Source organism: Zootoca vivipara, chromosome 4 (genome assembly GCF_963506605.1).
Source record: "Zootoca vivipara chromosome 4, rZooViv1.1, whole genome shotgun sequence".
Lineage (NCBI taxonomy): Eukaryota > Metazoa > Chordata > Lepidosauria > Squamata > Lacertidae > Zootoca > Zootoca vivipara.
In genome coordinates this window covers 96,733,131-96,747,384 of record NC_083279.1, presented here as the reverse complement: position 1 = coordinate 96,747,384, position 14,254 = coordinate 96,733,131, and the positions used below count along the sequence as shown (strand labels likewise).

Sequence of the window (14,254 nt, the reverse complement as noted above, 5' to 3'; positions counted from 1 at the left end):
CTTGACAGGCATATCTCAAGAATGCTTTGATGGTGTTTCCTGCTTGGCAGGGGGTTGGACTGGATGGCCTTTGGGGTCTCTTCCAACTCTATGATTCTATGACGAACAGGCCAAACCCACCCTGCGTACATTTTGTTTTGCCTTGAGGGCTAGACTTTGTTTCCCTTCTGCAAAATTTCTGGCTGTTTGCCAGCTCCCTCCACTGGCTCAGAGCTTGTGGCAGTGAAACGTTCTGCGAAATGTCTCTCCAGAATCCCAGATGTTTTCCTAGCAAGCCGGAGAACATTGCTCAGCCATCCTTATAGCTCTGCTCCTATTGAGGAAGGCTGAGCTCAGCAAGAGATTGAGGGAGGCGGGAGACCTTGCATTTGTGCTCATTCTTGAAGGATTAGGGAGCAAGGATGGCTTGATTTGAGCCCTTGGAAACTAGTAAGCACACTTCTGAGCATGTGCAGAAAGTCATCACTGCCTCGCCACTTTGCAAACACAAGCTGCCTCTGGGCATATTTTGTTGGAAGACAAGGTGCATGCATAGCTCAGTTGGTTACAGTGTGGTGCTGAGAATGCCAACGTCACAAGTTCGATCCCCGTATGGGACAGCTGCATATTCCTGCATTGCAAGGGTTGGACTAGATGACCCTCGGGACCCCTTCCAACTCCACAATTATATACATACAGTATAAGGTTTTGAGCTCAGAGAAAGCCCCCCAAACCACCAAGCAGGCAAATTGCTCCTGGTATACCTTATCACAGCCCAATTTATTTAATTTAATTTTAATTAATATAATTTATTTAATAAAATCATAGAATTGTAGAGTTGGAAGGGACCACAAGGGTCATCTAGTCCAACCCCCTACAAGGCAGGAATTATTTGCCCAACATAGGTCTCAAATCCACAATTAAGATTCTCATGCTTGACTGACAAATTAAAAAATGATTTGCTTTATACAGCTCTTGATTGTAAAACACAAAAAACTCAAAACAATAACTATCAATAGCAAGAATGTTTTTTACGACTTTCAATGGGTTCAAGCCCCTTTTTTGCCCAAAAGATTCCTGCAATAGATAGACTAAAAACAGTTTCCCCAACCTGGAGACCTCCAGCTGTTTTGAACTACAAATCCCATCAGCCCCAGAGTGCCTAAGAATGCCTAAGGCAGTGCCTGAGAATGGGGGGCTAGAGGAGGTCTGGTGTGTGTTGGGAGGGCTGGCACCTCAATTTGCAACCTTCCCCCCACCCCTCGCCCAGTCCTTTAATTCTGGGGAGAAATGGGGTGCACAGAGCGCAGCTGCGGGGAGGCAGAAGCTTCCATCCTCTGGGGGTTGTAAGGTGGACTGGGGGCACAAGTAATCATCCCCCTCCCCGGCTTGACTCCTCCGCCTTCAACCAACTAAGTACTCTGCAGCCCAGCATGGCAGTTGCTGGGTCCGTGCACGCACCAGCCCCAACACGATATGCTCGTGGCATCCTGGCCCTGGCCCTGGCCCTGGCCCTGGCCCTGGCTGCTGCTGCTGCTGCTGCTGCTGCTGCTGCTGTATGGGGACCCCCACCCTCCAGCGGTGACCTTCATCTCCCCACTCCCCAGCTGGATCTACAGCCCCTTTCCCCCCCCCCCCCAGCGATCGCACTGCACCCCCTTTACCTGGCTGATGCATGCCAGCCTTGCAGCGGCAGGAACAAAGACTCCTCTTTCTTCTCCTTCCCAGGAGCCCCTCTTTCTTCTCTTTCTTTCCTCCTCTTCCTTCTCTTCCTGGTCCCGGGCTGCTCAGGGGCTCCCTGGTTGGTCGGCGCTCTCTCACCCCCCCCACGTGTTAAGAGCCGAGCCAACCCGACGGGGGGGGGGGAGGACAAGAGCAAGAATCGCCACACGCAGAGGCGTGCCCATAGAGATAGGAAAAGTGAAGAGTGATACTCGCGCGCACACTTCCTGGCTCTGTTTGCGTGTCCATAGAGATAGGAAAAAGTAAAGAGTGATACTCGCGCGCACACTTCCTGGCTCTGTTTGCAAGAAATACGGGTGAATCACGGGATATTTCCCCATTCGGGATGACAGCGTGAAAAGCCTTTAAAATCGGGGTTTTCCCGGCGAAAACGGGAGACTTGGCAGCTATGCACTTCCCATCATCCCTCCCCATTGGTCCTGAGCACCCCAGAGCCAGCTGCTATGGCACAGATTTTGAAGTCGGCCAGCACCAGCATTCGGGGAGTCCTGAACTCCGCCTGTGAGACCAGCTCTGTAAGCTCAGGCAGGGAGACCATGGAGGGCAAAGGAAGCGGGAAGCACCCCTGCTAGCAAGCACCCCTCAACAAGACCCCAACCCCAGAGTCTGTTCAGCCCCCTCCGCTTCTTGTAGCTGGAGTCAGTCTGGGCGCTGCCCTCCCAGGCCAGGTGGGAAAGGCCTGCCAGGCAGGGAGCAGGTCCTGCAGGACTCCCAGCAAGAAAACCTGGGAGGTGAGTCTTGGGCAAAGAAGGGACAAGGGAGTTCCCTGTCTCCAAGGTGTGGGGCTTACCTTCTTTCAGATTCAGCTGTAAGCAGGCCAACTCTGATCGGGCCTCAGGTCGTCCAACTCCGGCTGAGCTATTACATTCTGCAGAGGAAATAAAAATCTGGGTCAGATGACAGTACAAAAACCCACCTTGGATGGCTGCACCCACTTTGGACCCAATCCCTTGTCCCAGAGGACCACCCTGAGCCCTGCAGCCTCCTGGGCAGAGGTGGAAGGGCAGCAGCAGGAAAGGGGGCAGGAAAAGCTGCTGGGCTCATCCTGGCATCCAGGAACACACACCGCATCATCTGCGTTCAGAGTTACTCAGGGATGTGCTATTGGGAGGATGGAAGCAACCAAAGAAATGAATACAGGAAGACAAGATACTTACGGTACTTTGAACTGGGAGAAATGCTGTTGGCGCTAGTTTCCGCTCTTCCCCATTGTCACAGAGGGTGTATCCTCGGAGGTCCTGCGGGAGGAAAGAGCCTCAGAGTCAGGGGCCAGTCTTGGGAAGTGCTAGGAGCTGTCTGATAAGGAGACAGGATTCATCAGTGCAGGTGTGATGCCTTGTCCTGCATTTTCCTTTATTTAAATAAAACTATCTGAAGTTGTATTTGTGTGTCTGTCCATTTGTAGACTCAGTAGGTGGTGCTGGGAAGTATTTTGACAGTTGCGGGTGGTACAAAGTCAAGTTTACAGTTTTTATACATAGTGAGACAAAGTTTAGAAACAAATACAAAAGTATAAAATGAATAAAAACAGGAAGGAAATTGATACAAAGATTGAACTTCAGTGACCAACATGTGGAAGGAACGTTCAGTTTGAAGGGCAATGTTTAAAGGCAATAGGCATACCAAGCAGGTTCATAAATTTATCTCGGGATCCCCTCTCTGGTCATGGATTCTCTTATAACACTAGCTAACTATCTAAAAAGACCATCCAAGCCTAACTCGGACCCCAACCCCCAGCCCAGCCCTAAGCCTCCACCTAACCCTAAGTACTCTATGTACAAAATAAACATATAAATTTATATATATACAAAATAGGCACAAATGTGCTCAAAATAAAAAGGTAAAATAAAAAATATTAAACTAAAGAACAAAAAACCACAAAGAACAAAAATATTAAAATAAAAAATAAAAACAAAAAAATAATTAACCGTGGAAAAACTGACCCGTGTCAAGAATCTCAGCGGACTGAAATCAAGAAAACCAAAACAAAAGCAACAGCTGTGAGGGGGAAGGAAGGCTCTGAGCTGCTTTGTGCAAAATAAATAAAATAAAGTGTTAAAATAAAATATAAATAAATAAATGAAAGTAATAAATGAAATAAGAATCAAAATAAGATATTTAGAATATAAGAATACACTTAACGCCTCGCCTAATCCTTCATCAACCACCACCAACTGCAGAGTGGGGGGCAAAGAGCCCAGCCAGCGGGGAGCAGGTCTGAGGGGTCCAGTCCCTTCCCCAAAGCCTCTCCCTCCCCCACTTCCCCATGGGGGTCCCCCACACCACCCATCACTCCCCAGGATGGCTTTGGCCGTCTCCTGCTTGGAGCACTTCAGGGTTCAAAACCCCCTGAGCTGAGCTGCCTGGCAGTTCTGAATCACCTCCAGCAGGAACAGCTGATCTTCCTCCAGCAGCTGAAAGGCAAAAGTCAGGCTGTCAGTTCTTCACAAAGGGAGGGCTTCTCCACATCCGAGAGTGCAGAGTGGGGGGCAAGGAGGGCAGGTCTGAGTCCCTTCTCTGGTTCTCTCCAATACTCACCCTGGGGAGGGATGTGCAACCTCAGCACATGTGCAAAGGGAAGACATGGGGACAGGTGAGTCTGTCCCTGAGCACCTGGCTAGGCTATTCCAAGAGTTTTCTCCTGGATTCCAAGTCCTACTACAAGGAAGTGACACTCCAGGCCTTGGGGGCTAATCCTGGCCTCCTTCAATCAGAATGTGGCTCCCCTGGTTAATGAGATGGTCAATATCTGGGTCCACTCCACCCTTTTAAAAATTTAAATATCAAAACAGACCCCAACTTTCAGAGCATGTAAATCATATGCGTGGAAAGACCGCTGTGCCACTCACAAAATCAGGACTATATTTCCTTCTCCCACCTTTAACGTAAACGTATAGGTAAGTATTACTATAGGGTGGCAATAACCAGGGCCAGAATAATCCTGGTCAGGCCACGCAGGCCCTAAGAGCAAGAGGAACTCCATTTTCTAAATCTCTCTGTCTCTGATAGAAAGTAAATTAGACAGCACTTCTCTGTTTGTACCTTTCTCTGTAACCCATTGCAAAAGGAAGTTAGCTTAACCGCAAGATGTTCTGTTCCATCTGAAGAGGATGTAGCCCGCCACAAACCAACCGCAAGTTCTAAGTAGGGCGCAACCACAATTGTGCCTGTAAAATTCCACATAGACACGTGTATGAAAGTACCAGGTACATAACGCCACTTAGTGGAGTTAGGTAAATGACTTTGCATCTTGGGGTGCTCTCTCTTGATTGGTTGATGAAGTACTGCAGAAAGGCTGGCCTTCACTCTGTCAAAAAGGTATAAAAGCTCTCTGTACATGGACAAGGGGCGGGCAGAATGAGGAATGGTTTTTTCCCTACTGCTCCATATTGTTTTGCCGACAAACCAATAATAAATTGGTTCAACTGCCTGAGATTTTGTCTGGTCAATTTGGGAAGCCAGCCATCCACCTTACATTACTCATTTATGATGAGAATAGGATTTATTTATTTTGAACTTTACTTGGTTCCTCCTTGGTAGCCAGTGCAATGGTTTCAGCAGTGCTAGAACTCAGGACCCGCTGCCTTGAGGGACATCTAAGAGCAGTTTGGCGGGGGAAAGGTCTCCCTTGGGAGGTGGTGGACTCTCCTTCCTTGGAGGTTTCTAAGCAGAGATGGGACGGCCATCTGCCATGGATGCTTGAGCTGAGATTCCTGCATTGCTGGGGGTTGGACTAGATGTGTTGTGACGTGGGGTTTGTGATTTCAGCTCTCTTGACAAAACATGCTGGAGACAGTTCTCTAGTAACAGCTCTTTATTAAAGTGAACAAGACTGAAGACTGAGGAGAGGAAAGCTACATTTATAGGGACAGGGGACTAGCTAGGAAGGGATACATTTTGGAGGGAACAATATCAGGCAATCACAGTGCTGCCTTTTGGAGGGAACCAATAAGACAGAGGATCCAAATACAGCAGCTTAAATGAACCAATAGTAGCTGTACCCTCTGGGACCAAAAGGCAGTTACTTTATCCTAATGCAAATACAGACAATAATAATACAGATATAAAATCCTTTGACTCAATACACAACACCCCTCCCCCCCTAGTGAGCACAGCAGACGTAATCCCTCAGGTACTGTGGGGTCCTACAACTTCTACCTGATCTCCTGACAACAGGTGTTGCAGGTTCTGGATTGGGTGTTACCTGTGGTGGAGGGGCTGCTATAGGGGTTTCATCAGGAACAGAGGGAATCCCAGACATCTCAGGGTCCCCGACCTGTACCACGTCATCATGAGGACTAGCAGACCCTGGTTCATTTGCTGAAGCCCCTGGTGACTGCACCTCTGGACCATTTTCACTCTGGTCTCGCAGCTGTGCGTCATTAGCCAGGGATGAATTATCTGACTCCTCCCTGCTGAGCGCCCGGCGCCTCAGCTGATCTATATGTCTCTTCCAAACTTGCCCATTTTCCAAGGTCACATAATAGGACACAGGTCCACTAGCCCGGGTGATCACACCAGCCACCCACCGCGGACCTCGTGAATAGTTCCTCACCCAGACCAGATCTTCAGGGGCGAGATACCTTGTTGTGTCAGTCTCAGCCTGGGGGGTTGCTCTTGAATTACGGTTTGGCATTTTATCTGGGTGGACATAATCCAGCACCGTTACCAGTCTTCTACCTAAGAGCAGCTCGGCTGGCGACTTGCCCGTCGCAGTACACGGCGTCGCATGCTGCAAAAATAACATTCGCGCAATGCGAGCCGACCAGTTACCCTCCATTAAGCGCGCAATGGATTCTTTGGCTGTTCTTACCATGCGCTCAGCCTGCCCATTGGAGGATGGGTGAAAGGGCGCGGATGTGACCCCTCTTATGAAGTTATCAGCCAAGAATGCCCTGAATTCTTGGGATACAAAAGCTGCCCCATTATCTGATACAATGGTCTCAGGTAACCCGTGGGTAGCAAACAGCTGCCTCAACACCTTGATTACGGCAGCTGATGCCATGCTAGGGACCATCGCCACTTCTAACCATTTGGAATATGCATCAACGATAACCAAAAAGACCTTCCCTTGGAATGGCCCCGCAAAATCTATGTGCAGCCGGCTCCAGGGAGTCCTGGACTGCTCCCACCAGTGGACTGGTGCTCTGGCCACTTCTGGCCGCACCTCTTGGCATGCCTTGCATGTTCGTACCCATTGTTCTATGTTCTGGTCCATTCCAGGCCACCACACATAACATCGGGCTAGCGACTTCATCCTGACCATTCCCGGGTGTCCCATGTGAAGCGTCTCAAGAACCCTGTTTCTCAGTGGTGCTGGGATGATCACCCTATCTCCCCATAGGAGACAACCCTTATGCATGGACAATTCGTGCTGCCTTGTCGCATAAGGCCTGAATTTTTCTTCATGCGGACCACCTGGCCACCCCCTCCCCACCCAAGTGAGCACACGGGAGAGAACAGCATCTTTCCTCGTTTTCTCAGCTATATCCGTAGCTGTTACAGGAGCCCCCGGAAGTGTTTCTAGCATCATAATGTGCTCCGCCGGAGCAGGATCCTCATTGCTCCCGCCAGGAAGGGGCAAGCGACTCAGCGCATCAGCATGGCACAATTGTTTCCCCGGCACATGGGTCAAGGTGTACTGGAACCCATTCAGGAATATTGACCAACGCAACATTCTGGGGGAGAGAATTTGTGGCGTTTGTTTGTTTGGGTTGAACAACCCTAACAGTGGTTTGTGGTCCGTTTCAATGGAGAATTGGCGACCGTACAAATAATCATAGAACCTTTTGATTCCGGACACAATAGCCAGTGCCTCTTTATCAATTTGAGCATAGTTGCGCTCCGTGGGCGACAACGTACGGGAATAGAAAGAGATGGGCTTTTCCGACCCATCCGGTTCCCTATGACTCAGCACAGCCCCCAGACCGTATTGAGAGGCATCACATGCCAGGACCAGCGGCTTTGACTCATCATAATGAGCAAGGATGCTCCTGCTACTCAGCATTCCTCGCAAGGAGTCAAAAGCCTTCTGCTGCTCCCGCCCCCATCGCCACACATTCTTTTTCTGCAATAGTCTATGTAATGGTTCAGCTACCGAAGCTTTCTGGGGTAAGAACGAATGATAAAAGTTAATAAGTCCCAGGAATGACTGCAACTCCGTCTTGTTCTGTGGTCGTGGTGCCTCGATGATGGCCTTAATCTTAGCATCTGTGGGGTGGATGCCTGATGCATCAATTTTAAACCCCAAGAAATCCACCGTTGGCACCCCAAAACTGCATTTTTCCTTTTTCAGTTGCAACCCCACCTCCTTGAACTTGAGCAACACTGCACGGACACGCGCAACCAGTTCCTGTGGGTCTTTTCCAGCAATCAAAACGTCATCAAAAAATGGCAAGACCCCCGGCAGACCTCTTAACAGGCGTTCCATGAGCCCTTGAAAAATCCCTGGGGCCACACAAACTCCGAACTGTAATCTGTTAACTCTGAACGCCCCTTTATGTGTGACAATAGTCTGTGCTTCCGCTGATTGTGGGGTTACTGGCAGCTGTTGGTAAGCTTGTGCCAGGTCAATTTTGGCGAACACCTTGCCCCCAGCCAGTTTAGCCAACAGATGTGATACAACTGGAATGGGGTATGAGTTTCCCCTGAGTGCCTTATTGATAGTACATTTGTAATCTGCACATATCCTGACTTCCCCATTTGCTTTAAGGGGTGTGACGATTGGAGTCTCCCACTTAGCAGAGTCCACGGGTGAGAGAACTCCCTGCTTGACCAATTTATCCAGCTCTGCCTCGATCTTGGGTTGCAGTGCAAATGGCACTCGCCTTGGTTTGAGTCGGATTGGAGCCACCCCGGGGTCCAACTCGAAGTCAACTGGGGGCCCTTTATAACAACCCAGTTTTCCATTAAAGAGACCAGCAAATTCCTTGCATAATACCTCGCTCATCTCAGGGCAGGTTTGGATTGAATTAAGCCCTGAGATACTCAGTCCCAGGGCAGGGAACCAGTCAGTGCCCAGGAGACTGGGGCGACTGCCCTTCGCAATCACCAGTTTGAGTACAGCCTGTTTGTCCCGGAACTGTACTCTCACGGCACACATTCCCATAACATGGATGCGGCCTGCTGAGTACGACTGCAAGGTTGCCGGAAAGGGCTCCAGAGGGGGCAACTTACCCCTGGGGAAGAATGTCTTCGCGGTCTGGTCCGACACGATGGTGAATGCGGATCCGGAGTCCACCTCCATGTCGCACTGCTGACCCTCAATCTTCACCTTGACGTGTGCCTTGCCTTGCGCTGGAAACTGCACGGCCCTCCCGTTGATCTCCGTTACGTAGTGGCAGTCCTTTAGAAAACGAGTTGCTGTGGGCGGTCTGCGATGCTCCAGTCTAGGTGCTCCTGTCGCTCCCGACGCCGCCGATCTACAGACCCTGGCGATGTGACCCGTCTTTCCGCACGTCCGGCAGATAGCATCCCTGAAACGACAACTCTTCCTTTCATGGTTTCCGCCACAACCTGGACAACTGCCTCGGCGATCTCTGTGCACTGTGCAGGCCTGACGCACCGACTCAACCCCACGGACTGGGCTCTGGCTTGGAGTAGCCTCTAGCTCGTCCATGGCATGCGCAACTTCTATCTGTGGCTTAGTGGCCTTGCGACTGGCATCAAGCTCCTCTCTTTCATAATTCTCCGTGGCGGTGGCCTCCTTCAAGGCTGAAGCAAGGGTAACATCTTCTTTAGCCACGATGCGTCTTCTGGCTTTCTTGCTGCTCAGACCACCAATAAACCGATCCAGGAGAGTCTCTTCCAGATTTTGGAAGCCGCAGTGCTGAGCGAGCTTCCGGAGTTCAGCCAGAAATGCGGATACAGACTCCCCAGCATGCTGCTGCCTCTTATGGAACTCCATCCGCCGGGCCATCTTGGTCTCAGTAGGCGCCAAGTGGCTTGTTAGGCAGGCAAGAATATCTTTGAGAGATGTCTCACTCAGCTTCGCTGGAGCAAGTAATGCCTTGGCTAGCTTGAAGGTCTCGGGCCCACAGTAGCTCAGGAATGTGGCCCTTCTTTTGCTGGCATCGGTGATCCCTTGAGCCACTGCGAAGAACTCGAAGCGTTCGACGTAGTCTTCCCAGGTGTGGGGCTCTGATGGCTGGAAGGGCTCCAATACCCTTGGACTCTCCATTGTCCTAGCGGGCAGGGTCGTCTTCTCAGCTGGCCAGTGAGTCTTGTTCTCAGCTGCAATCCGGACTCTGAGGCAGGGTTGTGTTTAACCGCTCCTCAGCATTCCGGATCCCATCCTCGTCGCCAGTTGTTGTGACGTGGGGTTTGTGATTTCAGCTCTCTTGACAAAACATGCTGGAGACAGTTCTCTAGTAACAGCTCTTTATTAAAGTGAACAAGACTGAAGACTGAGGAGAGGAAAGCTACATTTATAGGGACAGGGGACTAGCTAGGAAGGGATACATTTTGGAGGGAACAATATCAGGCAATCACAGTGCTGCCTTTTGGAGGGAACCAATAAGACAGAGGATCCAAATACAGCAGCTTAAATGAACCAATAGTAGCTGTACCCTCTGGGACCAAAAGGCAGTTACTTTATCCTAATGCAAATACAGACAATAATAATACAGATATAAAATCCTTTGACTCAATATTCCTGCATTGCTGGGGGTTGGACTAGATGAGCCCGGGATGCCCTCCTATCTCTCCACTCCTGAATTCGAGGAGGAGGTTCCTTGCCTCCTGCAAAGCCCTTTTCCCTGCAAGCTGTTCCTCTGGTTTCCGGACAACAGAGGGAGATGCTCAGAGTCCAACCAAGAGCCTCACCCCCAAAAGGATATCTGGGCATTGGCGTAGCCAGGGGGGCAGCTGCACCCCTAAATCCCTAAAAAATAATAAAACGGCGAGCTCGGCTTTGCAAGGGTTAAAGGGAACCTAGCTGCCTTCCTAGAGAGAACAGGAAGCAAGGGGGGGCCAGGTCCTCCAGAGCCAAGGAGCCTCCCTCCCTGCCCAGTCCTTTCCTGCTGTGGTGTCTCTCCTGCAAGGGCTGCATCGCTGTCCCTTCACTCCTGGGATGATCGGGTGAGTCTCCTCTCTCTCCCCCCCCCAGAGGGTGCAGTGGGGAGACGGTGGGGGTCCCACGGCTGCAGCAGGGGAGGGTGCCGGGGGGGGGACAAACCCAAGTCACGGAGAGAGGAATTGCTGCAGTAATTTTAAGCATTCCAGCTCTTTCCAGCTATCGCATTTGATCTGATAGTAAATAGCCATTTTGTATATCAGCTTATTGAACAATTGCCTATGGCTTTGATCACTCTTCAGATTGATGAACATCTACTTGGTCTCTCTCTCTCTCTCTCTCTCTCTCTCTCTCTCTCTCTCTCTCTCTCTCTCTCTCTCTCTCTCTCTCTCTCTCTGCAGTAGCTACTTTCTCAACGCTCCAGCCGATGCTTCCTTGCATGGTATTAAAGTAACTTCCTCATTCTCAGACCCAGTGGAAGCTACATGCTGTTTCCACCACTCTGCAAAGGTCTTGTTTAAACGGTTCAATTTGCCTCTAGCAAACGTTCAGGCACTTGTTACGAGTTTTGGAAAAACAAAAAAGGAATGGGGAAAGATTCTGGACCCTGGGGGAGGTCCAATGTAAAATTAAATATCTTGTTGTTTTCTCTTATTAATCCTACTTTAAATTCAGACCAGCAGACATGCATTTCTGCAAATCCCAGGACATCGAGCACCCACAGGTGTTTTCTGCCAGACCTGCAGTGGCCTGGCCCTGCGCCCCTGATCTCCTGGGGGCTATGCAGTTATTTTTACCCTTACAGGTCCGTTGTGAGTTCCAGTTGAGTGTGTGTGGTCAGCCGTCCAATCAGCTGTCCAGCATGGCCTGGCATCAGGACCTGACCAATCCGATTCCAAACTTCCAGCTAACCCTATAGGAGATGCCGGAAAGGCAACTCCCAAGGGAGAGAAAGCGCTGTTGAATGCAGACCAGGAAGGAACCACATCTGGTTAGTTGGGGTAACATCAAAGTCCTTGTTGCCACCAGACAACACCAGCTCTCGCGAGCCCAACAACCAGAGATATCAGACTCACTATCTGCTGCCATACATTTGCTCAACTTACTGCAAACTATACAATGTGTTTCCTCATTTTTACAACTTTGCAAGGTTTGCCTTGCCCCCCACATCATGACCCTTTCTGCTCCAGATTACGTACTGCACCCCAGCTGTTGTGAGGCCTATCCATAAATAACAAGAAAAGGGGAGACGGGATGGCAGATGCAGCGTGGGGGCACCCGCCCACCTCAGCATAAGACGCCACAGTGTGCCTAGCCGTCAAGTCAGGGAGGAGAGGGTCCAGCTTCCTGGACTTCAGAGGGTCCCAAACTCATTTGGCCTTTCAGAAAAAAACTGACTCCCACAAAATCTCCCTTCTTTAAACAAAGGAGTCCCTAGGACGTTAATTCTGTGTGACATCACTCAGCGTCATTGCACAACAGATGAAACATGTGCAAATGGTTTTCCAAAGCTGGACGAGGAGGTGGACCAACCCCCTCCCTCCCAAAAAAAAAAACCCACGTGGAGGAAGGAAAGAAAGGTGGGAGAGAAAGGCCAGGAATAAAGAGAGGGATCCCAGCCTATAGTCTGGCTGTTGCATTGCAAACCAGTTTCCCAGTCGTCTCCAAGGGCAGCTTCACGCGGAGGCCACTGCAGCAATCCCCTTGCACCCAGAGCATGGCATCCCAGGACCACTTCCTCTCTGTCCCAAAGGGATTGTTGCTGGAAAACCAGCCAGAAATGGGTGCTGCTACTCACAGAGTAGGGACGTTGGCATCAATGGCTGTGTATGTGTTAAGCTATTAAATGATGCTGATGATGATGATGATGATAAAATACCCGCCTAAATTTCAAGGGAGATTTCTTTGGCCCCGCCCACTTGGCCCTTAGGGAGTTGGTCAGATACATACCTGGCCCTCAGAGCAAAGAAAAAGGAACCCCACCCCAGGAGTCTGTCTTGAGAGCGGCAGAGAGTCCAAGTGCAAGAAAAGGAGACAGAAGAAGGGGGGTGGGGTGGGGGTGGGGAGCTTACACTAGAGCCAAGCATCCATTTTTCACAAGATACAAATAATTCCCTTGTCAGTCGGTTCTGACTTCATGCACTGACTGGAAGGCAGAATGAACCAGGTTGATTAATCTCACAGAAATCCCTTCAGTTGCCTCCACATTTTGCCTTGCTAGAAGGCTAGAGACTTATTTCTTCTCCTCTTCATCCTCTTTCTTTTCAAAAAGAGAGCTCATGGTCTGCGATGTTGTGCAGTCCAGCCCTGGTTCCCAGTAAGACTCATCCATGCTTGCTCAGGGAACCATTATTTTCCCCTGTCCTACAAATTCTGTAACAGAACAATGTATTTGCTTTGTAGGATTTGCTAGAGCTTCTCATTAAGACGGACAGAACTCGGCAGAAGACCAAAGGGTTCCTTCCGATCTCTCAGAGGCTTCCTGAGAGCAGAGATGGATGAGCGAGATTCAGCTGGCCCTGGAACAGGAAGACGCCATGCCAACCAAACTGGGAGCAGTGGGGGATTCTGGGAAAACCCAGTGCAGAAGTTCCTGGGTGAGGAGGACACCCTCCGCTCAGAGGTGCAGAGCCAGCAGCAGTTGAGGCAGTTCTGCTGCCAGGAGGCCAAAGGACCCCGAGAGGTTTGCAGCCGACTCTACCACTTTTGCCACCAGTGGCTGAAGCCAGAAAGGCACACGAAAGCTGAGATGCTGGACCTGGTGATCTTGGAGCAGTTCCTGGCTGTCCTTCCCCCAGAGATGGAGAGCTGGGTGAGGGAATGCGGAGCAGAGACCAGTTCCCAGGTGGTGGCCCTGGCCGAAGGTTTCCTCCTGAGTCAGGCAGAGGAGAGAAAGCAGGTGAGAGAGACTTTCTTTTTTTTAAAAAAGTTTAAAATACTTTATTAAATATTACACATATTAACAATAAAATCCATATAATTCAACACAACATAACATAACATAAATCAACGCAAATGAAATACATTAGTACAAACATAAGTCAGAATTGTACAAGAAAGAAACCAAAACTGATTAGAAACTTATTAGAAAAAATAAAGGAAAAAAAGAAAAAAGGAAAAAAGGAAAGAAGAAAGGAGAAAAAAAGGAAAATACAAAAAATAAAATTACAATAAACTTCCCAACATTTACACATCGGTTTCCAATTATACTGAACGTTACTATGCTTTCCCTTAAAAAACACATCATTTACATTTATCTCATTTTCTTCACCTATTCTTACAATTCCCATAATCTTGTGTGAATTTAATCAGAGCAAATTACCCATCTAGCACTAATACCTTCAGCTCTAAGGTAATCCTCTACGTACTTCCATTCTTTTATCCATTTCTGTTTGGGGACTTTCCTAATTATCGCGGTTAAATTCATAAATTCCACTAATTTAATGCGCCAATCCTGTATAGTCGGTAGTTTCTCTCCCTTCCAATTTTGTGCTATTAATAATCTGGCCGCGGCGCAGG

At 49.5% G+C, this 14,254-nt stretch overlaps 1 pseudogene; it reads left to right on the top strand.

Moving 5' to 3' along the window:
• LOC132592032 (zinc finger protein 850-like) overlaps positions 1-14,254 on the top strand; it is a 127,408-nt pseudogene that overhangs the window by 24,311 nt on the left and 88,843 nt on the right.